General features: G+C 40.8%; 1 pseudogene; it reads right to left on the bottom strand.

Moving 5' to 3' along the window:
* Positions 1-3,170: 3,170 nt before the first annotated feature.
* On the bottom strand, positions 3,171-3,584 carry LOC149996099 (ribosyldihydronicotinamide dehydrogenase [quinone] pseudogene; annotated as a pseudogene).
* Between the last annotated feature and the right edge of the window lie 22,489 nt (positions 3,585-26,073).

The raw sequence follows: 26,073 nt of genomic DNA, 5'->3' as shown, positions 1-26,073 counted from the left end.
TGGTGTGAATGAAGACACCCTCACTGCAGACCTTAAAGGCGTATAGGAGGAGCATGGAGAAGAAGATTCCGAACAGCGTAGGCGCGAGGACGCAGCCCTGCTTTACTCCACTGCTGACTGGGAAGGCCTCAGAGGTTGCGCCGTTGTAGGACACCGTGCTGTGCATGTTGTCGTGAAAGGACATGACCACAGCAAGCAGATGTGGTGGACAGCCAATCTTCCGTAGCAAGCTGAAGAGTCCGCTTCGACTGACCAGATCAAACGCCTTCGTGAGGTCGATAAAGGCGAGGTAGAGTGGTTTATGCTGCTCGTGACACTTCTCCTGCAGCTGGCGTAGGGAGAAGATCATGTCCACTGTTGATCGACCAGCTCTGAAGCCACACTGGGACTCTGGGTAGACGCGGGAAGCAAGGGTCTGCAGGCGGGCAAGAGCGACCCGGGCGAATACTTTGCCGACGACGCTGAGGAGAGAGATGCCCCGGTAGTTGTTGCAGTCGCTGCGGTCTCCTTTGTTCTTGTACATGGTGATAATGTTGGCGTCTCTCATATCCTGGGGGATGTAACCCTCCTTCCAGCAGAGACAGAGTAGATGGTGGAGCGGCTGTAGCAGGACTGGTTTCCCGCTCTTTAGGATTTCTGGAGGGATTCCGTCGCTTCCTGGTGCTTTCCCGCAAGCAAGGTGGTCGATGGCTTTGCCGAGCTCTGCCGCAGTAGGTGGGGTGTCTAGCTCCTCCATGACTGGTAGGTCTGGGATGGCGTTAAGAGCAGTGTCTGTTACGGTGTTCTTCGTTGCGTACAGCTCGAGGTAGTGCTCGGTCCACCGCCGCATTTGCTGTTCCTGGTCAGTGATGACCTCACCTGTCTTGGACTTAAGGAGGGCGATCTTGGAGGGGATTGGGCCTGTTGCCTTCTTGATACCCTCATACATTCCTCGTGCGTTGCCTATATCGGCGGCTTCCTGAATGCTTCTGCACAGGTTTAGCCAATAGGTGTTGGCACAGTGGCGGGCGGTCTTCTGGACTTTGTTCCTGGCAGCCCGTAGAGCTTGAAGTGTACTGGGAGTGGGCGTGACCTTGTAAGCCAGTAGGGCCTTCCTCTTAGCCTCGATCACGGGTTCCATTTCTTCCCAGTGAGCCTCGTACCAGTCAGCGTTCTTCCACTCTTTCTTCCCGTAAGCAATAATGGCGGAGTTGTATATGGCGTCGCGGAGACGTGGCCAATTGGATTCGATAATGTCATCTGCCGCCACTCCCTCGCCGAGTGCATCTTCCATCTTGTTGATGAATTGCTGGGTCTTAATTGGGTTGCTGGCACAACTGGTGTTGATGCGTGGGCGACCCTTCATCTTGGAGTGGTGCAACCTCTTCGGCATTATGCGCACCTTGCTTACCACGAGGGCATGGTCCGTGTCGCAGTCTGCACTGTGGTAGCTGCGGGTGAGGAGGGTGCTGCCAATATCTGTTCTTCTGGTGATGACGAGGTCAAGCTGGTGCCAGTGGCGGGAGCGGGGGTGCCTCCATGACACCTGGTGGATCTCTTTGCACTTGAAGAATGTGTTTGTCATGCACAGGCCGTGGAGACACAAAAGCTCAAGCAGTCGATGACCATTCTCATTGATCTTTCCTCTCCCAAAGTTTCCGAGGCAGGTGGGCCAGGCCATGTGGTCGGCTCCTACTCTTGCGTTGAAGTCTCCAAGGAGATAGAGAGCGTTACTTCTGGGAATCTTGGATAACGCTTCGTCCAGTGCATGGTAGAACTGTTCTTTCTCTTCGGTGGTGGCGCAGAGGGTTGGGGCATACGCGCTAAGAATGCTGACTGGGCCGAAAGTTGTTGACAATCGGAGGGTAAGTAATCTCTCTGTGCCTCCTGTGGGTGGCTCTATGGAGTTAACAAGCGTGTTCTTCACAGCGAACCCAACACCGTGCTGTCTTGGTTGGTCCGGAGACTTCCCTTGCCAGTAGAAGGTGTAGTTGGTTTCTCTGATAGTTCCGTTGTCGGCCAACCGGGTCTCCTGTAGAGCCACAATGTTGATGTTTAGTCGTGCCAGTTCCCTATCGATGACAGCGGTTTTCCTGGCACCCTTGATCCACGGAAGGTCTGCAGTAAGTCCGGGGCACATGGTCCTGATGTTCCAGCTAGCGAGGCGAAGAGCCGGAGGCTTCTTTCTTGTTGTTTGCTTGGAATTTACTGGTGCGGGTGTTTTGTGGCCCACTTTTCGAGAGGCGCCTCTCTGATCCCCACGCACCCAGTGGGGCAGGCGAGCCATGGCGAGACGGTAGCTGTCCAGTGAGGTGCGATGACCTCTCCCACCGTCAGAGGAGACCCCTGGCGCTCGTTTCCTTCGCCAATCAGATGAGCTTATAATGAATGAATTCCGCAGCAGTAGTCTTCATGAGTTCTTTTCTTGTCCTCCCAATTTATGCATTTTAAGCCACTAGTTGTTATATTATAGTTTATTCTGAATAACATATGTTGCTCCCCTCTTGTATTACCCCACCTTAACATCAGATCTCCTCTTCTTATTTTGGTCTTAAATTCTATCTTTTTTACTACTATGACTAGTATCCATTCTCTCAGCTTAAATTTGAATTTTTTTTCCCTCTCTTGGCCTGGTTTTCAATCCTCATTCTTAGTATACCTACCCACTCTATCATCTCAAATTCACTTCCCTTTCCTTTGGAGATCTCTTAAACTTTTCTTTCTTTCTTTCTTTTTTCCCTCTTTTTCCCATCCCACCTATATCAATCATAGCCCAAAAGTTGTCCATAGTACTGGGAAAAAGCTCTTTCTTTAATCTGTTTCCTACCTTCCCTTCATCTTCTTCTTCTTCTTTATTATTTTTTGTTTTGTTTACATTCCCTCTCTCACTGAATATATATTCTATAACTTCTGTATAAACCTAATACTATACACTTCCACTCTCTCACTTCATTCTGCCTTCTTCCCTCCCTTTTTCAACATACAATGTAAATTGTACTTATTGTCTTGCATTGCCTTGTCCCTACTTGCTACTATTATTACTCTTCCCCCTTCCCTCACCTTTCTTTCACTTATCCAACTCTTACCTGTTTTTTCTTTGGTATAATAGTCTTAATCTTCAGCAGCATCTCTTTGCATGTGCTTGTGTCTCCAAGTGTGTTGCTCACATGATGTGTACATGATACAGAGTATTACTGCTCGAAGTACCAAGGGGGAGTGCAGGGGATGGGATCTTCCTTCCAGATGTTTTTCAGCCTCTGGGCCCAAGATGCCACCATCCCCTTTCTTTCTTCTTCTGATGCAAACTCAGGAGTAAAACTGATCTGAGGGACAAGGATTTTAAATCCACAGAAGTGCAATGTACCATGCTGGAGGGGCCACAGGAGGTATTTAAAATCCCCGCTGACTCCAGTTTTCGTGTACATCTTGGCTGCGCCCCCCGTGGTTATCGAAAGGAGGGCCAATTTATCCTGAAATATCACTAGATCAGCTTCCTGAACCTTTTTCTGCTCATCAATTATGTCACTGATAAGAGACCTCTTCTTGCAGGCTTCATATGCTTCCACCCCATAACTGAAGAACTCAGGATTAGAGAGAGCACTCATCCAGACAGGTAGGAGGGGTGGAGCCAGGGCATAGAGGACGTGATGTGGTGGTGGCAGCAGCGGTGGCAGCAGGAGCAGGTGCGGCGCACCTGAAGCCAAGCTGTATTGACTCCGTCTTTCCCTTGGACCCTTCAGCTGCGAAGAGAGGGGGGGTCTGCTGCATGGGCAACAGCAGACCCTCCATATCACCCTGCCCAGGCTCTGTAGCTTCAGCTTCACTGGAGAGGACACTCCAGCGTCATCGCAAGATGTCGATTCAACACGGGAGGAGACAGATACCGTGTCACTCCCGAGTCGGACTGCACAGCCATTCTCGGCGGTGCAGATAGACTCTTAAGAAGCTACACCATCGTCTCTCGAGACGGACGGCTGCCGACGACGACGAATAGTCTTAATCTCTTTACATCTATTTTAATACTGGCTCATTTTCTGCTGATAGTGTGATTGTGGGTGAGAGATATTTTTGAGGGTGCAGGTTCTTGCCTGGGTTGTGTGTTCATGTCTTAACAGCACTTCCACAAAAGAATTCAATATGTGGTGGGCAGAGTCGTCGTCGGCAGCCATCTGTCTCGAGAGACGATGGTGTAGCTTCTTAAGAGTCTATCTGCACTGCCGAGAATGGCTGTGCAGTCCGACTCGGGAGTGACACGGCATCTGTCTCCTTCCGTGTTGAATCGACATCTTACGATGACGCTGGAGTGTCCTCTCCAGTGGAGCTGAAGCTACAGAGCCTGGGCAGGGTGATATGGAGGGTCTGCTGTTGCCCATGCAGCAGACCCCCCCTCTCTTCGCAGCTGAAGGATCCAAGGGAAAGACGGAGTCAATACAGCTTGGCTTCAGGTGCGCCGCAGGAGTTGCCGGTGTTGACTACAACGTCAAACCGCCTTAGGGACTCCGGCTCCGGATTTTCTGTCGGGGTTTACTCCCTTAGCCTTTCCCCTGAAGAGGTATGCCGCAAGGCAGCGGAGGTTTTTTGGAATCAGAGTTTTCCTTCTCTGATGTGCCCTGACTGGAAGATCGAACCAGCGACACTTAGCTCGCAGGCCGACGCTCAATCCACTGAGCCAAACCAGCCAGGGGCGGTGGGCAGAGTGACTCTCAATTAACTAGCCAGAGGGGAGGTCCCACCAAAGAGCAACACAACAACAACCAAAACTGAAGTACAACCAGACAGTCCTAACAAACAGCATAAAGGGCATCCCAACAGATCAAAGAGACTACACCACTGAATCCCCTAGGTATCCTATTACAGAAGATCACAGCACAAAGGCAGGAAATCAAAACAGACAAATCTAGGGAAAAACAACAAACAAGAAGAGTCACCTAAAATGGGGAGACAAAGAAACAACCCCCAAACAAGGAAAAGAGAAATCTCCAGAAAGAATGCTGGATGAAACAGTGGAAAGCAAACTATCAGACATGGAATTCAAAAGAATGGTTATAAAGAAGCTCAATGAACTTGAAAAACTCAGAAAAACACTACAACAAACTCTAGGGGAATTACAGAGAACTCCGGGGAAATTGCAAAGAAGTCCAGGGAAACTACAAGGGACTCCAGGGAAGCTACAAGGGACTCCAAGGAAGCTACAAGGAACTTACTTTGAAGTACAACAACATTTAAAAAGGACATAGAAACTATTAACAAGAGCCACGAGGAAGGGAAGAATACAATCTCTAAACTGAAGAACACAGTAGAAGGAATAAAAAATAGGCTACCTGAAGCAGAGGATTGGATCAGTGAGCTGGAGGACAATGTAGAAAAAAATTCCCAGACAGTGAAACAAAATGAAAAAATACTGAAAAAGAATGAAGAAGGTTTAAGAGAGCTGCAGGACAATATGAAATGTACAATATCTATATCATAGGGATACCAGAGGGAGAAGAAGGAGAGCAAGGGATAGAAAACCTGTTTCAAAAGGTAAAGACAGAAAATTTCCCTGACTTGAGAGAAAAAGTCACACAAGTCTAAGAAGCACAGAGAGTCCTAGTGAAGATAAACCCAAAGAGATTTACTCTAAGACACATCATAATTAAAATGGCAACATTCAAAGACAAAGAGAAAATCCTAAAGACAGCAAGAGAGAAACAGCTAATAACATACAAGGAAACTCCATTATGACTGTGAGCAGATTTCTCAACAGAAACACTACAATCCAGAAGGGAATGGCAAAAAATATTTCAAGCAATGAAAAACAAAGGCCTACAACCAAGACTAATCTACCCAGCAAGGCTCTCTTTCAAAAGGTGAAATAAGAAGTTTTCCAGTTAAAAGAAGGCTAAAATAATACATTTCCACCAAACCAGCATTGCAAGAGATGCTTAAGGGACTCCTTTAAGAAGATGAAGGAAAAGAGAGAGAGAGAGAAGTACACAGGTACAGAGGAAAAAAATCACAATGAATTAGCACTTACCAATAATAATCTTAAATATAAATGGACTAAATGTCCCAATAAAAAGGCACAGAGTAGCTGAATGGATAAGAAAACATGAGCCACATATATGCTGTCTACAAGAGGCCCACTTCTGAACAAAAGATCTACACAGACTGAAAGTGAAGAGATGGAAAAAAGGATGTTGAGCAAATGGACATAAAAACAAACAAACAAAAAAAAAAAAAACCAGGAGAGTCCCTGGCTGCTGTGGCTCAGTGGATTGAGCATCAGACTGTGAGCCAAGCATCGCTGCTGTGATTCCCAGTCAGGGCACATAACTAGGTTGCACATCAGGCCCCCAGTTGGGGGCGAAAGTGAGAGGCAACCACACAGTAATGTTTCTCTCCCTCTCTTTCTCCTTTCCCCCTCTCTAAAAATAAAATAAATAAACAAACAAATGAATAAATTATTTTTTAAAAAGCAGGGGTAGCAATATTTATATCAGGTAAAATAGATTTCTCAACAAAGGTGATAAAAAGAGATAAAGAAGGACATTTCATAATACTTAAGGAAACAATCCATCAAGAAGATATAACCCTGGTAAATATATGTGCACCCAACATAGGAGCACCCAAACATATAAGGAAAATCTTGGAGGACTAAAAGAAGGATATCAATGGCAACACACTTATATTAGGGGACTTTACATCCCTTTGTCAATGATGGACAGATCCTCCAAGCAAAGAAACATCAAGGATATTGAGGCATTGAATAACACTCTAGATCAAATGGACTTAGTTGTTATATATAAAACCTTCCACCCCAGAGAAACAAAATATGCATTCTTTTCAAGTGCACATGGAACATTTTCAAAGATAGACCACATGGTAGGACACAAAACAAGCCTCAGTAAATTGAAGAAAATTGAAATTATATCAAACATCTTCTCAGATCACAATGGCTTGAAACTGAAAACCAACCCCAAGGAAAAAACTAAAAAATATTCAAATTCATGGATAAGAATAACATGCTATTAAATAATAAATGGGATAACAATGATATCAAGAAAAAAATCAAAAAGTTTCTGGAAACAAATGAACATACAACAGCTCAAAACCAATGGGACACAGCAAAAGCAGTACTGAGAGGAAAGTTCATAGCAATACAGGCCTATCTGAAAAGGATAAAAGAATCTCAAATAAAAAATCTAACCTGATAGCTACAAGAACTAGAGGAACAACAACAAAGCCCAGAGCAAGAAGAAGGAAGGAAGTCATCAAGATCAGAGCAGAAATAAATGATATAGAGACTAAACTAGCAGTTCAAACGATCAATAAAACCAGGAGATGATTCTTTGAAAAGATAAACAAAATCAATAAGCCTTTAACCAGGCTCATTAAGAAAAAGAGAGAGAGGACCCAAATACACAAAAGCAGTACAAGAGGAGAAATCATGACTGATACCACAGAAAAACAAAGGATTGTAAGAAATTACTAGGAACAACTATATGGCAAAAAAATTGACAACCTGGATGAAATGGACAAATTTTTGGAATCAAGTAATCTTCCAAAACTGAATCAAGAAGAAGCAGATAGCCTGAATAGACCGATAACAACTAGTAAGATTGAAGCAGTAATCAAAAAACTCCCAGCACACAAAAGCCCTGGACAGAATGGCTTCACAGATGAATTTTACAAACCATTCAAGGAAGAACTAATTCATATCCTTCTCAAACTATTCCAAAAAATCCAAGAAGAGGGAAGACTCCAAAATTCTTTCTATGAAGCCTGTATTATCCTGATTCCAAGACCAGGTAAGAACACAACAAAGAAAGAAAATTACAGGCCAATATCACTGATGAACATAGATGCTAAAATCCTCAACAAAATATTGGCAAACCAGACCCAGCAACACATAAAGAGATCATACACCATGATCAAGTGGGATTCATCCCAAGTATGCAAGGATGGCTTATTATTTGCAAATCAATAAATGTTAATATACCACATTGTATGACAAATGAAACAAAATGAAAGACAAAAATCACATGATCATATCAATAGATACTGAAAAAGCATTTGATAAAATACAATACCAATTTATGATGAAAATACTCAGCAAAATGGAATAGAGGGAGCATACCTCAAGATAATAATGGCTATGTATAAGAAACCTGAAGTCACATCATACTCAATGGGCAAAAACTGAAAGCATTCCCCACGAAATCAGGAACAAGACAAAGATGTCCATTTTCTCCACTTTTATTCAACATAGTTTTGGAAGTTCTAGCCACAGCCATCAGACAAAAAAAAAGAAGAAAAAAGGCATCCAAATTGGAAAAGAGGAAGTAAAACTGTCATTATTTGCAGATGACATAATAGTATATATAGAAAACCCTATAGGCTCCATGAAGAAACTACTCAACCTAATAAGTGAGTTTGGCAAAATAGCAGGGTACAAAGTCAATATTCAGAAATTGAAGGTATTTTTGTACACCAACAATGAAATATCTGAGATAGAAACTAGAAAAAACCCATTTACTATAGCAACAAGAAAAATAAAGTACTTAGGAATAAACTTAATCAGGCAGGTAAAAGACCTGTCCTCAGAAAATTACATAACACTGAAGAAAGAAATTAAGGAAGATACAAATAAATGGAAGCATATACCTTATTCATGAATGGGAAGGATCAACATCATTAAAATGTCCATACTATCCAAAGCAATTTATAGATTCAATGCCATAACTATTAAAATACCAATGACATATTTCACAGACCTAGAACAAATACTTCAAAAATTTATATGGAACCAAAAAAGACCCCAAGTAGCCACAGCAATCTTGAGGAAGAAGGACACAGTAGGCAGAATCACAATACCTGATATCAAACTATAATACAAGCTACTGTAATCAAAACAGCCTGCTACTGGCTTAAGAACAGACATATAGATCAATGGAACAGAATAAAAAACCCAAAATAAACCCAGGTCTACATGGAAAAGAGGGGAAGGGACATAAAATGGAGTGAAAAAAAGCCTCTTCAACAAGCGGTGCTGGGAGAACTGGATGGGGACATGCGAAAAAATGAAACCAGACCACCAACTTACACCATACACCAGAATAAACTCAAGATGGATCAAAGACTAAAATGTAAGCTTTGGCACCATAAAAGTCCTGGAGGAAAACATAGGCAGAAAAATTTCAGATATCCCATATAGCAATGTTTTTGCTGATGTATCTCCTAGGCCAAAGGAAATAAAGGAAAGAATAAACAAATGGGACTACATCAAACTAAGGTTTCTGCTCAGCAAAAGAAAACATCAGCAAGACGAAAAGGGACCCAACCATAAGGGAAAATATATTTGCTAATGATACGTCAGACAGGGGTTTGCTCTCCAAAATATGTAAAGAACTTATAAGTCTCAACACCAGGAAGACAGACAAGTCAATTAAAAAATAGGCTAAGGACCTAACCAAACACCTCTCAAAAGAGGACATACAGAGGGTCCATAGGCATATGAAAGAATGCTCAACATCAGTAGTCATCAGAGAGATGCAAATAAAAACCACAATGAGATACCACTTTACACTGGTCATAATGGCCATCATCAACAAACAAGTGCTGGCGAGGATGTGGAGAAAAGGGAACCCTAGTGCGCTGTTGGTGAGAATGCAGACTGGTGCAGCCACTGTGGAAAACAGTATGGAATTTCCTCAAGAAACTAAAAATGTAACTGCCTTTTGACCCAGCTATTTCATTGATAGGATTATATCCAAAGAACCCTGAAACACCAATTCAAAAGACCCTGTGCACCCCTATGTTCATAGCAGCACCATTCATATTAGCCAAGTGCTGGAAACAGCCTAAGTGCCCATCTTTAAATGAGTGGATTAAAAAACTGTGGTACATTTACTCAATGGAATACTATGCAGCAGAAAGAAAGAAGGAACTCTTAACATTTGCAACAACATGAATGGAACTGTAGAGTATTATGCTTAGCGAAATAAGCCAGGCAATGAAAGACAAATACCATATGATATCACGTAATACAGGACACTAATGAACAACACAAACAAATGAGCAAAATAGAACCAGAGGCAAGCAAACAAGGAGCAGACTGACAGTGAATGGGGTGGGGAGGAGTGAAGGGGGAAAGAAGGAAAATGGTCTAGTCAAGGAACTAGCATGAATGACTCATGGACATGGACAACAGGGTGAGGACTGACTGTGGGAGGAGTGGGTGGGTTGACAGCGGAGCAATAGGGGAAAAAGTGGGACAACTGTAATAGAAAAAACAACAAATAAAATAAAATAAAAAAAAGAAATAAAATACATCAATCCCAAGGGACTGGTATTTTTCTTTTCAATTACTGTTTACTTTCAATATGATTTTGTATTGGTTTCAGGTGCACAGCAAAGTGGTTAGACAATCATATACCTTAAAATGTTCCCTCAATATTATTGGTTATATTGCCTATGCTGCAGTTTACATCCCTGTGACTATTTTGTAACTACCAAATTGTAATTCTTAATCCCTTTACGTCTTTCACCCAACCCCGGAGCCCCCTTTCCCTCTGTTCACTGTGTCTATAAGTCTGTTTCAAAGTATTTACTTGTATTTTAATTGTTGGCACTATTACAGATGTTCCCATTCACCAACACCTCCCCCCTCCCCCCAACCTGTCTGGCCTCCACCAAGCCCCCACCTCCCCAACCCAGTTTTCACCACATTGTTGTCTGTGTCCATAAGCTTTGCATATATGAGTATGTTTTTTGGTGTTCTTTAGCTGATCTCTTCCAGTCTCCACACCAACCCCTCCGAGATCTATTAGTCCATGTGTCCATGACTCTGGCTTTAGTTTGTTCATCAGTTTATTTTGTTCATTAGATTCCACATATGAGTGAGATCATGTAGTATTTGTCTTTCTCTGACTGGCTAGTATCACTTCACATAATATCCAGGTCCATCCATGCTGTCACAAAAGATAAAATTTCCTTCTATTTCACTGACAACTAGTATTCCATTGTGTAAATGTACCACTGCTTTTTTATCCACTCATCTACTGATGGGTACTTGGGCCATCTCCAGACCTTGGCTATGGTAAATGATGCTGCTATGAACATAGGGGTACATTTATTCTTACTAATTAGTGTTTTGGGAGTCTAAGAATATATTCCAAGAAGTGGGATTGCTGGATCAAAAGGTAATTCCATTTTTAATTTTTTTAGAAAACTCCATACTGTTTTCCACAGTGGCTGCACCAGTCTGCCTTTCCACCAACAGGGCACTAGGGTTCCCCTTTTCTCTACATCTTTGCCAGCACTTGTTGTTTGTTGGTTTATTGATAATAGCCATTCTGGCAGGTGTGAGGTGATAACTCATTGTGGTTTTAATTTGCATTGCTCTGATGATTAGTGACATCGAGCATTTTTTTATGTCCTCTTTAAAGAAGTGTCTGTTCAGGTCCTTTGCCCATTTTTTAATTGGATTTTTTGTCTTCCTGGTGTATAAGGTCTTTATATATTTTGGAAATTAACCCCTTATCAGATTTGTCACTGGAAAATATGTTCTCATGTGCAGAGGGTTTCATTTTTATTTTGTTGATGGTTTATTTTGCTATGCAGAATTTTTTAGTTTGATGCATTCCCATTTGTTTATTTGTTTTCCTTTATTTCCCTTGCCCCAGGAGAGGTATCAGCAAAGAAATTGCTATGATAAATGTCTGAAATTTTACTGCCTATGTTTTCTTCAAAGATTTTTATGTTTTCATGACTTATATTTAAGTTTTTTATCCACTTTGTGTTTATCCTTGTACATGGTGTAAGTTAGAGGTCTAGTTTTAGCTTTCTTTTTTTGCATGTACCTGTCTAATTTTTCCAACACCATTTACTGAAGAGCTTGTGTTTACTCCATTGTATGCTCTGGTCTCCTTTTTCAAATATTAATTGATCATAAAAATGTGGGTGACTTCTGGACTCTCTGTTATGTTCCAGGGATCTACATGTCTGTTCTTATGCAAGTACCATGCTGTTTTGATTACAATGGCCTTGTAGTATAGTTTGATATCACGTATCGTGATATGCCTAGCTTTGTTCTTCTTTCTCAAGATTGCTGAGGCTAGTCAAGGTCTTTTATGATTCCATATAAATTTTTGGAATATTTTTCCTCAATATATGAAATATATCATTGGTATTTTAATATGAATTGAATTGAATCTATAGATAGCTTTGTGAATTATGGCTATTTGAATGATGTTAATTCTTCCAATCCATGCAAACATTATATGCTTCCACTTATTTGTATCTTCCTCAGTTTCTTTCTTTAATGTCCTATAATTTTCCAGGTACACATATTTTTCCTCCCTGGTTAAATTCATTCCTAGGTGCCTTATTTTATTGTTGTTGCAATAGAAAATAGGATTGCTTCCTTATTTTATCTATATGAGTTTATTTTATGTGTATAAAAATGCCACCAAGGATTTCTGGTCAAGATGGAGATGCAGGTAAACACACCTCGCCTCCTCGCTCAACCACAGAAAAAAACCACAACCAGACCTTAATACAAATAACACCCAGAACCATCAGAAAAATCAAGCTGTATGGAAAGTCCAACAACCAAGGATTTAAAGAAGCCATATTCATCCAGACAGGTAGGAGGGGTGGAGATTCAGAGATGGTCAGAGAGGCATAGAGATACAGTGTCACACAGAGAGGCAGCAAAATGAGTGGTCGCACATTCACATGTGGTAGATAAAAATTAGGAGGGATTCCTTGGAAGCAAGGGATCTCAGCCCCAGTCCAGACTCACAGCCCAAGGTTCCATCATCAGGAAGATAAATCTTCATAACTTCTGGCTTTAAAACCCAGTGAAGGTTGGGGCAATGGAAAAAAACTGCTGGATTTTCAGGAGACTTAGAGGACCCACACAGACTTAGAAGTTACACAGACCCACCCCTTCTGGGGTTCAGCACCAGGGTAATAGCTGGAAGGGCACCAGTCACATATGAAGAGTAAGTAAAGTGACTGGAAACAGGGCAAGTACTGGGAAAACATCCAGAAGCCAGGCAGTGACATTATCCTCTCTTCAAGTCCTCCTACCCCACAGAGAAACAAAGCAGTAAAGCAGGGTGCCGCACCCTGGCAATTACCTAAGGCTCTGTCCCACAGGTGCCTTTTTCATAATAGGCCATGCTACTAAGACAAGTAGTAAAAGCATCTCTACCTAATACACAGAAACAAACATAGGGAAGCTACCAAATTGAGGAGACAAAAAATATGACCCAAATGAAAGAATAGAACAAAACCCCAGAAAAATAACTAAACAAAACAGAGATGACTGACTTATCAGATGCACAGTTCAAACACTGGTGATTAGGATGCTCAAAAAACTCATTGAATATGGCAACAGCATAAAAAAAAGAAAGACCCAGAAATAAATGAAAATTACATTAAGTGAAATAAAGAAAAACTTACAGGGAACCAACAGTGAAGGAGATGACACCAAAAATTCAAATCAATGATTTGAAACATAAGGAAGGAATAAGCATTCAAGCAGAACAGTAAGAAGAAAAATTAATTTAAAAAAATGAGGATAGTATAAGGAGCCCGTGGGACATCTCTAAATGTGCCAACATCCAAATGACAAAGATGCCAGAAGGAGAAGAGGGAGAGCAAGATAATGAAAACTTGTTTAAAAAAATAATGAGAGAAAACTTCACTAATTTGGCAAAGGAAATAGACATATAAATGCAGGAAGCACAGAGAGTTCCAAACAAGTTGGACACAAAGAGGACCATACAAGACATATAACTAAAATGCCAAAGGTTAAAGATAAGAGAGACTCTTAAAAGCAGCAAGAGAAAAGCAGAGAGTTACCTCCAAAGGGTTCACATAAGACTGTCAGCTGATCTATCAAAAGAAACTTTAGAGGCTAGAAGAGACTGGGAAGAAGTATTCAAAGCAAAGACTTATGACTGAGTGCCTCTTTCCAGAAAAGCTATCATTTAGAATGAAAGGTCAGGTAATGTGCTCCCCAGACAAGGTAAAGCTAAAGGAGTTCATCATCACCAAGCCATTGCTACATGAAATGTTAAAGAGTCACATTTAAGAAAAAGAAGATAAAAACTATGAACATTAAAATGGCAACATATTCACAACTATCAACAACTGAACCTAAAAAACAAACTACGCAAACAACCAGAACAGGAACAGAATCATAGATACGGAGATCATTTGGAGGATTATCAGTTGTGAAAAGGAAGAGGGAGAATGGAGATAAAGGTGCAGGTGTTAAGAAACATAATTGGTAGGTACAAAGTAGACAGTGTGATGTTAAAATAGTATATGAAATGGTGAAGCCAAAGAACTTATGTGTAGGACACATGGACATGAACTAAGGGGGAAGATTGCTGAAGGGAAGGGGGATATAAGGCTGTTGGGGGGAAAAGGGAGAAAAATTGCGCCAACCGTAATAGCATAATTAATAAAATATATTAAAAGGCTACCAATTTCTGAATATTAATTTTGTATCCTGATATTTTTGCAAATTCATTTATTAGATCCAGTAGGTTTTTGGGGGGAGTCTTTAGCATTTTCTATATACACTATCATGTCATCTGAGAATAATGACAGTTTTACTTCCTCCTCTCCGATTTAATGCCTTTTATTTCTTCTTTTCTGATCACTGTGACTAGAACTTCCAGCACTATGTTGAATTATATTGTTGAAATCAGACATCCCTGGTTTGTTCCTGATCTTAAAGGAAAATGATTTTAGTATTTTGCCGTTGAATATGATGTTGGCTGTAGGTTTTTCATATATGGCCTTTATTATGTTGACGCATGATTTTACTGAATACTTTTTCTGCATCTATTGATATGATCATGCTACTTTTGTTTTTCATTTGTTTATGTAGTGTATCACATTTATTGATTTTAAAATATTGTACCAACCTTGTGCCCCCAGAATAAGTCCCACTTAATCATGGTGTATGATCTTGTAAACATATTGCTGGATCTGATTTACTAATATTTTGTTGAGGATTTTAGCATCTATGTTCATTAGAAATATCTGCCTATAATATTCTTTATTTGTAGTGTCTTTATCTGGTTTTGGAATTAGGATAATGGTTGCCTTGTAACAAGAGCTTAGAAAGCTTCATTCTCTTGAATTTTTGGGAATAGTTTAGGAAGAGGGGTGTTACTTCTTCTTTAAATGTTTGGTAAAGTTCACCTGGGAAGCCATCTGGTCCAGGATTTTTGTTTGCTAGGAGTTTTTGGATTACTGCTTAATTTCATTAGTTGTTATCAGTCTATTCAGGTTTCCTGATTCTTCCTCATTAAGTTTTGGAAGAATGTATGTTTCTAGGAACTTGTCCAATTTCTTGGCATACAGTTGTTCATAATATTTTCTTAAAATCCTTTGTATTTCTATGATGTTAGTTGTTACTTCTCCTCTTTCATTTATGATTTTATTTATTTGGGCCCTATCTCTTTTTTTTTGAGTCTGGTTAAATGGTCATCAATCTTGTTTATTTTTTCAAAGTACTAGATCTTGGTTTCTGCCATCACCCTTTGGATATACTCTTTTTGTTTTGATTTGTTTTGTTTTGTTTTCAATGTATATTATATTGATTATGTTGTTACAGTTGTCCTAATTTCCTTTCCCTTAGCCCCCCTCTTCCCAGTACCCTCATTCCCTCTAGCAACCCCCCCCCCCTTAGTTCATGTCCATGGGTTCTGCATATAAGTTCTTTGGGTTCACCCTTTCCTGTATTATTCTTAACTTTCCCCTGTCTATTTTGTACCTACCAATTATGCTTCTTAATTCCTGTATCATTTCCCCATTTCTCCCCCTTACCTCTCCCAGCTGATAACTATGCAAATGATCCCCACACCTATGATTCTGTTCCTATTCTGGTTGTTTTCTTAGTTTGTTTTTGTTTTTATTTTTTAAATTCAGTTGTTGATAGTTGTGAGTTTGTTGTCACTTTAACGTTTATAGTGTAGATAATTTTCTTAAATAAGTCCCTTTAACATTTCATATAACAATGGCTTACTGATGATGAACTTCTTTTACTTTACCTTGTCTAGCAAGCACTTTATCTGCCCTTCCATTTTAAATGATAGCTTTCCTGGATAGAGTAGTCTTGGTTGTAGGTCCTTGCTCTCATGAATTGAACACTTCTTGCCAGTCCTTTCTTGCCTGCAAAGTTTCCTTTGAGAAAGTAGCTGATAGACTTATAGGTACCCCTTTGTAAGTAACTCTCTTCTTTTCTCTTGCTGCTTTTAAGAGTCTCTATCTTTAACCTTTGGTATTTTAATTATGACATGTCTTGATGTGGTCATCTTTGGGTCTAGCTTCTTTGGGACTCCCTGTGCCTCCTGGACTTGTAAGTCTATTTCTTTCAACAAATTTGGGAACTTTTTCTTCATTATTTTTTCACATAAGCTTTCAATTTTTTGCTCTGCTTCTTCTTGTTTCCTCCTCCTATACTGGTTGATTGTTTTCTTTCTTCCTTATGTTCCAAATCATTGATCTAAACCCGATTTCCTTCTCTTTACCATTTGTTTTGTGTGGGTTTTTCTTTGTTTCATTTAACATAGCCTTCACTTCTTCCCTTATGCATCTACCACACTTAAGCATATCAGTCAAGCCTATGAGAATCTTTATCACCAGTGTTTTGAACTCTGCATCTGTTAGGTTAGCTATCTCCTTGTTTGTTAGGTTGGCTATCTCCTCATCACTTAGTTCTCCCACTGGAACCTTGATCTGTTCCCTCTTTTGGGCTATACCTCTCTGTCTCCTCATTTTGACAGACTCCTGTGTTTGTTTGCCTCTGTGTCTTTGGCAGAGCTGTTGCACCTGTTATGTCATAAAGGGTGGAGCCTTAGGTATTTGTCAATATGTGTGACTTTTTTCACCATGTTGTGGCGCTGTATGTGAGGGAGGGGTCTGAGAGGGACAATGCCTTTTGCTCAGCACTCTTCCCATTTCCAGGCACTTCTCCCACTTCTGTATGGGGCTGGTGTCTCTCTATCTGTTGCCCTGGTCATTGTTCCCAGACTGAGTGTGTCTGTGGACATTCTATGACCATGGAGACCCTTTAAACAAGAAGACTCTGTTGAGAGACCAGTGGTTTCTTCCTCTGCCCCAACCTCCACTGGTTTGCACAGTCAGAAGCAATGAGGTTTTATTTTCCCAAGTGCTGGAACTGTGAGCTGTGTGGTCTGGTCTGGCGCTGGGAGCACTCCCTAGGTGTCCCTCCCTACTTTTTAAAACATGTGGTTGTGCTTTCTGCCAGCCTGTCACTGCCACTGCTACCACCGCCACCACACCGGGTCTCTTCTGCCTCTGTTCCACCCCTCCTACTTGTCTAGATGAGTACTTATTCTTTATATCTTTGTTTGTAGGACTTCCATGCAGCTCAATGTTCTGAAATTTCTGGGTCTCTAGTTTTGAGGTAGTTGTATTCCTTCTTAGTTGTGGAGGGAGATGTAGCATGTGTGCCTAGGCCTCCATCTTGGCCATAAGTCCGGAATACATTCTTAGATACACTTTTTTTGAAGTTTGTTGGATCCTGCTCCATTGTTATCTGGTGCTGGTCTCTTGATGTGTTGGTTCTGAGCTCCCAGTGAGGGACTCCAGGCTCAGACCAATGTCAGGCACATTGTCTGTGCCTTGCTCTTGGCGAATAACTTGAAGTTACAAGTGATTCATAGTTTGTGGCTAGGTCTGCAGGACCTGGTTGCACCTGAGAAGTACCAAGATGCTCTCCAAGCCTGGCTTTTACCAGCTCCTGGTCCAGTGGTTAGGCCAGCAATAATCCCATGGCACCCCTGGTTTTTCCCCTACCTGTCTTCACTGAGAGAGGCTCTGGCAGAATCAAGAGGATGGAGCTAATTAGTTTCTTATGAGGAGGTGCCATTCATGCCTCAGAGAAGGTGGTGGGTGTGACCCTAGCCCCAGAGCCACAGAGTCTGTCCTGGATTTTGCCCTGACTTCAGCAGGGTGGAACCCTCAGTATTCAGGCAGGTGTAGCCTCCAGACTCTACAGACTGGGTTTGCTGAAAGCAGGGAAGGTGTTTCTATCAGATATACCAGGAGGGGGGCAGCACCAGTCAAGTTCAGGGGAAATTGAGGAGAATATCCTCTCCCCACAGCCCATCACTGATACCCCTTGTCTGCCAATACTGCTATGCCCCTCACTCCACCTATGCTGCTAGCTTTTCTTATGAGGCCCAAGAAATTCTTAAGGGTGGGGTAATTGCCTTTTTCCAGGCTGACAACAGGGAAGGGATTGCTTCCCCTAGTAAAGATGTCTGCTGACAGTATCTGAGACTCAGCACTGGGATTCCTCTGCCAACTCTGGGCTGGGGACCCTTTGCTGGTGTTTAGGCCCCAGCGTCTCAGATGTAACCTCCTAGAGCTGACTTTCTGAGCCTCAGCTGCTGCCCATGGAAGCAGGGCCAGTTCCATTCACTTCTCTGGTAGTCTTGATGTGTCTTCTTTTACAGCTCTTTTGTTCTAAATCTTCTCTTTAGCCAATCTTCAGTGTAATTTTCCCCCAATTTAGTCAAATTTCTAATTTGGTTCTGAAAGGAAGTGAATGCAAGATCCACCTACTCTACCTACTCCACCACCATCCTAAAAAAAGAAAAAAAAATGTTTAATATCTGGCCATTGACAAAAGTTTGCCTACCTGTGCAGTAAATAAAATTCAACAATTTCTGTATTATTGTGTTAGAGCTGTCATAATAAAGTACCACAAATAATAGACTTTTATTTTCTGACAATTCTAGAAGCTAGAAGTCCAAGATCAAAGTATTGGCAGAATTGGATTCTTCTGAGGCTTTTCTCCTTAATTTGCTGTGTATTTACATAATATTTCCTCTGTGGGTGTCTGTGTCCTAATCTCATCTTCTTATAAGGACACAGGTCATATTGGACTAGGGAGCACTCTAATAATCTCATTTTTTTGTGAAATTTTTTTTATTATTATTGATTATGCTGTTACAGTTGTCCCAATTTATTTCCCCCCTGCTCCTCTCCTCCCTCCAGTTGTATCCCCCCTTAGTCCATAACACTGGTTGTGCATATAGTTCTTCTCAACATCTTCCTGTCTACTCCACTCCCTCCTACTATGCTTCTTAATTCCTGCACCATCTCCCTCCCTTTTCCCCCTTCCCCCTCCCCACTGACCCCCTCCCAATATGTTCCCCCTACCTATAATTCTTTTCCCACTCTCGTTGCCTACTTAGTTTGCCTTTGTTTCGATTCCTTAGCTTCTGCTATTGGTTGTTGTGATACAGTTTTCATTTTAATGTTCATAGTTTTGATCCTCCTTCTTCTAAACAAGTCCCTTTAACATCTCGTTTACAGTGGCTTGGATCTAATGAACTCCTTCAGTTTTACTTTGTCCTGGAAACACGTTCTCTGCCCTTCTATCCTGAATGACAGCTTTGCTGGATAAAGTAATCATGGTTGTAGGTTTTTGATTTTCATTACTTTGAATATTTCTTGCCAGTCCCTTCTTGCCTGTAAAGTCTCCTTAGAGAAATCCGCTGATAGTCTAATTGGGACCCCTTTGTACATGATTCTTCTCTTCTCTCTTGCTGCTTTTAAGATTCTCTCTTTATCTTTAATTTTTAACATTTTGATTATAATGTGTCTTGGTGTGGTCCTCCTTGGGTCCAGCCTATCCAGAACTCTCTGTGCTTCCTGGACCTGTAAGTTCATTTCCTTCCCCAAGTTAGGGAAATTCTGCTTCATTATTTTTTTCACATAATTTTTCAATTTCTAGTCCTTCTTCTTCACCCTCTGGCAATCTGATAATTCGAATATTTGTTCACTTATAGCTGTCCCAGAGGTTTCTGAGCCTCTCACACATTTCTCACTTTTTGTTTCCTCCTTCTGCACTGGTTGACTGTTTGTTCCCTCCCTATGTTCTGATTTGTTAATTTGATCTGTGGCTTTCCCTTCCTCACCACTTGTCTTGTATGTATGTTTGTTCAGCAGGGCTAGACTTTATTCCTTCCTTGTCTTGATTCAGCCCCGCTGTTAGGTCTGTAAGCTGCCTTATGACTATAGCTCTGAAATGAGCCTCAGAAAGATTCGCTATTTGTTCATTGGTCAAGGCTTTTACTTGTTTTTTCCGTTAGCTGTGTGATTGGTATTTCAATCATTAATTATGCCATTCTGACCATTTTGTTTATCTTTCCTTCTTGGGCGGGGCGTTGTCACACCTCCTATGCTATATTGGGCGGAGCCCCATGTGCTCATCACAACCTGGTGACCTTTCTCACCACACTGTGGCGCTTTATGTGGGGGTGGGGGTCCAAGATGGATTCCTGCTGTTACTTTCCAGGGAGGAACAGGGCCTCCTCCCAATGGAGTCTGCCTTCCTGGACATTGGAATCATGAGTCGACGGATCTGGTCTGCAGCTGGGGCTCAGCCAACTCCCAGGCGCTTCTCTCCTCCCCCCAAATACAGGTGTCTGATTATCAGGTCCCGCAGTTCACTGCTGCGGCTGCTGCCTCCAGCACAGTTTGATCTTTCTCAGTCATGGGTTCGCACTTCCTACCCATCCAGGTGAGCACCACTTGTTTATGACTTCATACATTGGACTTCCATGTAGCTTTATTTTCAGGAACTTCTTATTATTTTTAGTTTTGCAGTAGTTGTAATCCTTCTTAGTTGTGGAGAGAGACAGAGCGTGTCAGTCTATGCCTTCATCTTGGCCAGAAGTCCCAATTTGTGAAATTTTTGAAGGAACATGTAACCCATAAAGTTGATCCTGAGCTTTCCTAAATGTATGCACTGAATGGCATTTGGTCTTAATATTGCCTGAGAACATGAGGGAGTTTTCGTTCTCACTGGTTATAACATTTTAATTATGTAAAGATAGTTAAGTTGATCATATTTTGTCCAGAACTATAATTGTGATGCTTATGAGTGAAGTAATGGGAGAAACAGTGGGAAAAATTCATTCGTTCATTGAATATCTATGAATACACTCATCAGGTGCCAGACTCAGAGGGATACCACAATAGGCACAGGCCTTGCCCTCACAGAGTGTATGCTCCAGCCAAGAAGATGCATTGGTCTCAGGTAGATTTGTCATATTTACACTGAAACTGCAGTTTTGTTTTGTTTTGTTTTTTCATAAGAAAAGACATTTAGGTTTTAAGAGCTTGGTGGACATTTGACATGCTTAACTGTCTGGCACCCATGACTTTGATTGTATCCTACAAAACGAGGATTTGGTGGAGGATAAATTCAAAGGCCTTTCTTAAATACAGAAGCTGAAGGGGTTGGATCATTTTTCTTCCTGTTGGGATGTATCCACAAAGGTGAGCATGAGCCCTATGCTTGGTCAATCACACGTGCTCTCTGGGACTCTGACATCTGAGTGAAGACTGGGAGACAGGGCTGAGTCATTCTCAGAAACAGGCAGCAGGCCTGGCTACGGGCCTTTGCAGGGAGACCGTTGCTACATCTTAGGATTTCAGAGACTCCTTGTTTCTGTTTGCTCCCTAATTCCTCCTCCCTATCCTATGAGCCACATTCATATCATCCCACACTCCCTGTCAATGCTTTTTTTCATCCAATGAAGTCCACTTTTCTAGAGTTGTTTTCTTTTTTTTGGTTTTTCAATTACAGTTGTCCCCTTTTCCCCCAATTTCTCTCCCCCACCCAACCCATCCCCTCTCCCACAATCATATCCCTCCCCGTTGTCCATGTCCATGAGTCATTTATATGGGTTCTTTGAATAACCCTTCCCTTACTTATCCCCCTTCTCTCCCTCTCCCCTCCCCCCTATTGACTGCTATTCTGCTCTTTGTTCTATTTAGTTCCTTTGTTTGTGTTGTTCTTTAGTTTCCTGTTTTAGATGATATCACATGGTATTTTTCTTTATTTGCCTGGCTTATTTCACTAAGCATAATTCTCTCTAGTTCTATCCATGTTGTTGCAAATGGCAGGAGTTCCTTCTTTCTTTCTGCTACATAGTATTCCATTGTGTAAATGTACCATAGTTTTTTGATCTACTCATCTACAGATGGGCACTTAGGTTGTTTCCAGCACTTAGTTATTGTAAACAGTGCTGCAATGAACATAGGGGTGCATAAGTTCTTTTGAATTGGTGTTTCAAGATTCTTCCAGTATAATCCTAGTAGTGGAGTCGCTGGTTCAAAAGGCAGTTCCATTTTTAATCTTTTGAGGTAATTCCATACTGTTCTCCATAGTGGCTGCACCAGTCTGCATTCCCACCAACAGTGCAGTAGGGTTCCCGTTTCTCCACATCCTCGCCAGCACAAGTTGTTTGTTGATTTGTTGCTGATGGCCATTCTGACTGGTGTAAAATGGTATCTCATTGTGGTTTTTATTTGCATCTCCCTGATGGCTAATGATGTTGAGCATTTTTTCATGTGTCTATGGACCTTGTGTATGTCCTCTTTGGAGAAGTGTTTGTTCAGGTCCTTTGCCCATTTTTTAATTGGGTTGTTTGTTTTCTTGAGGTTGAGTCGTATCAGCTCTTTATATATATTTTGGAAATCAGTCCCCTGTCTGTGATGTCATTGGCAAATATGTTTTCCCATATGGTTGGTTTCATTTTCATCTTGCTGATGTTTTCTTTTGCTGTGCAGAAACTCTTTAGTTTGATGTAATCCCATTTATTTATTTTTTCCTTTATTTCTCTTGCTTTAGGAGATGTATCCGTGAAGAAATTGTAACGTGAGATATCTGATATTTTCTTGCCTATGTTTTCCTCTAGGACTTTTATGGTGTCACGGCTTACATTTAAGTCTTTGATCCATCTTGAGTTTATTCTCGTGTGTGGTGTAAGTCGGTGGTCTAGTTTCATTTTTTTGCAGGTCCCTATCCAGTTCTCCCAGCACCATTTGTTAAAGAGGCTCTTCTCACTCCATTTTATGTTCCTTCCTCCTTTATCAAATATTAGTTGACCATAGAGGCCTGGGTTTACTTCTGGACTCTCTATTCTGTTCCACTGATCTATATGTCTGTTCTTATGCCAGTACCATACTGTTTTGATTACAGTGGCTTTGTAGTATTGTTTGATATCTGGTGTTGTGATTCCTCCTGCTGTGTTCTTCTGTCTCAAGATTGCTTTTGCTCTTCGGGGTCTTTTTTGGTTCCATATGAATTTTGGGAGTATTTGTTCTAGGTCAGTAAAATATATTGATGGTATTTTAATAGGGATTGCATTGAATCTATAAATTGCTTTGGGTAGTATGGACATTTAATGATGTTGATTCTTCCCACCCATGAACATGGTACTTGCTTTTATTTATTTGTATCTTACTTAATTTCTTTCTTCGGTGTTATGTAGTTTTAGGAGTACAGGTCTTTTTCTTTTTGGTTAAGTTCATTCTTAGGTACTTCATTTTTCTTGTTGCTATAGTAAATGGTATTTTCTTTTTTCTCTCTGTCTCTGCTATTTTATTGTTGGTGTACAGAAATGCCTTAGATTTCTGTATATTTATTTTGTACCCTACGATTTTGCCAAATTCACTTATATCGAGTAGTCTTTTAGTGGAGTTTATAGGATTTTCTAGGTATACTATCATGTCATCTGCATATGATAGTTTTACTTCCTCTTTCCCAATTTGGATGCCTTTTATTTCTTTTTCTTGTCTGATTGCTGTGGCTAGGACTTCCAACACTATGTTGAAAAGGAGTGGAGAGAGTGGACAACCTTGTCTAGTTCCTGAGTTCAGGGGGAATGTTTTTAGTTTTTGTCCATTGAGTATGATGTTGGCCTCAGGCTTCTCATATATAGCCTTAATTATGTTAAGGTATGCTCCCTCTATTCCTATTTTGCTGAGTGTTTTCATCATAAATGGGTGTTGTACTTTATCAAATGCTTTTTCGGCATCTATTGATATGATCATGTGATTTTTTTCTTTCATTCTGTTTAGGTGATGTATTATATTTATTGATTTGCGAATATTAAAACATCCTTGCACCCCTGGAATGAAGCCCACTTGATCATGATGTATGATCTTTTTAATGTATTGCTGGATCCTGTTTGCCAATATTTTATTGAGGATTTTAACATCTATGTTCATCAGTGATATTGGCCTGTAGTTTTCTTTCTTTATTGTGTCTTGACCTGGTTTGGGGATTAGGATAATACTGGCTTCATAGAAAGAATTTGGGATTTTCCTCTCTCCTTGGATTTTTTGGAACAATTTGAGGAGGATAGGAGTTAGTTCTTCCCTGAATGTTTTGTAGAATTCACCTGTGAAGCCGTCCGGTCCAGGGATTTTGTGTGCAGGGAGATTTTGGATTACTGTTTCAATTTCCTTTTTTGTTATTGGTCTGTTGAGACTTTCCACTTCCTCTTGATTCAGTTTTGGAAGGTTGTATGTTTCTAGAAATTTGTCCATTTCTTCTAGATTGTCAAATTTCTTGTCATACAGTTGTCTGTAGTAATTTCTAACTATCATTTGTATTTCTGAGGTATCAGTCATGATTTCTCCTCTTTCATTTCTGATTTTGTTTATTTCGGTCTTCTCTCTTTTTTTCTTGATTAGACTGGCTAGAGGCTTGTCGATTTTGTTGATTTTTTCGAAAGACCAACTCCTAGTTTTGTTGATCTTTCGGATTGTTTGTTTAGTCTCTATGTCATTTAGTTCTCCTCTGATCTTGATGATTTCATTCCTTCTTCTTGCCCTAGGCTTTGTTTGTTGTTGCTGTTCTAGTTCTTGTAGCTTTATAGTTAGGTTTTTTATTTGAGATTCTTCTATGCTTTTTAGATATGCCTGTATTGCTATGAACTTCCCTCTCAGGACTGCTTTTGCTGTGTCCCACAGGTTTGGGGCTGTTGTGTGCTCATTATCATTAGTTTCTAGAAATTTCTTGATTTCTCTTTGATGTCATTGTTAACCCATTCATTATTTAATAGCATGTTATTCGATCTCCATGAGTTTGGGTGTCTTTGATTTTTTTCTCTGAGGTTGATTTCTAGTTTCAAGGCATTGTGGTCTGAAAAGATAATTGATATAATCTCATTTTTTAAAAATTTGTTCAGGCTTGTTATGTGTTTTATCACGTGGTCTATCTTTGAAAATGTCCCATGTGCATTTGAAAAGAATGTATATTTTGCTTCTTTGGGGTGAAAAGTTCTATATATATCAGTTAGATCCATGTGGTTAAGTGTGTTGTTCAATGCCTGTATATCCTTGGTGTTTCTTTGCTTTGATGATCTGTCTATTGTTGATAATGGAGTGTTGAAGTCCCCTACTATGAGTGTGTTGTTGTTGATATCCTTTTTGTGGTCTTCTAGTATTTGCTTTATGTATTTGGGTGCTCCTATGTTGGGTGCATGTATGTTTACCAAAGTCATATCTTCTTGATGTATTATTCCTTTAAGTATTATGAAATGTCCTTCTTTGTCTCTTTTTATTGCCCTTGCTTTGAAATCCGTTTTGTCTGATATGAGGACTGCTACCCCGGCTTTTTTTTCCTGTTCATTTGCTTGAAATATTTTTTTTTTCTCTTTACTTTCAGTCTGTGTAAATCTTTTGTTTTCAGGTGTGTTTCTTGTAGACAGCAAATATGTGGGTCCTGTTTTCTTATCCATTCTGTTACCCTATGTCTTTTTTATTTTTAAGTATATTTTATTGATTATGCTGTCATAGTAGTCCCAATTCTTTCCCCCCTACTCCCCTCCACCCAGTATCTCCCTCCCCCAGCATCCCCCCCCCCAAGTCCATACCCATGGTTCGTAAAAAATAACTATCCCTCCCTCTCAGATATTAAGACCCTTTGTAATCTTGTAAAGGACAATGGGGGAAGGTCTCAAGCTCCTCTAGCTGCTTCAAGCTGGACATGGTCGTCGTCCTACCTACCCTTGGGTCCAAAAATCCGTAATAACAGTGGGGGTGTGGAGGGGAGGGTGGCCTTCCCACATGGGGAAGGATTGTGCAGACTCCAGGTCAGTTGGCTGTCTCCGGACAACGGCGTGCTTGGTTTAGCAGGCTGGCATCCTTGTTGTGTTCTCTGGTTCAATTTTGCTCATTTGTTTGTGTTGTTCATTAGTTTCCTGTAATAGGTGACAGCATAACGTATTTTTCTTTCGTTGCCTGGCT

This window comes from Furipterus horrens, unplaced genomic scaffold (genome assembly GCF_987537825.1).
Source record: "Furipterus horrens unplaced genomic scaffold, mFurHor1.1.pri manual_scaffold_12, whole genome shotgun sequence".
Taxonomy (NCBI): domain Eukaryota; kingdom Metazoa; phylum Chordata; class Mammalia; order Chiroptera; family Furipteridae; genus Furipterus; species Furipterus horrens.
This window is presented reverse-complemented; position numbering and strand designations above follow the sequence as displayed.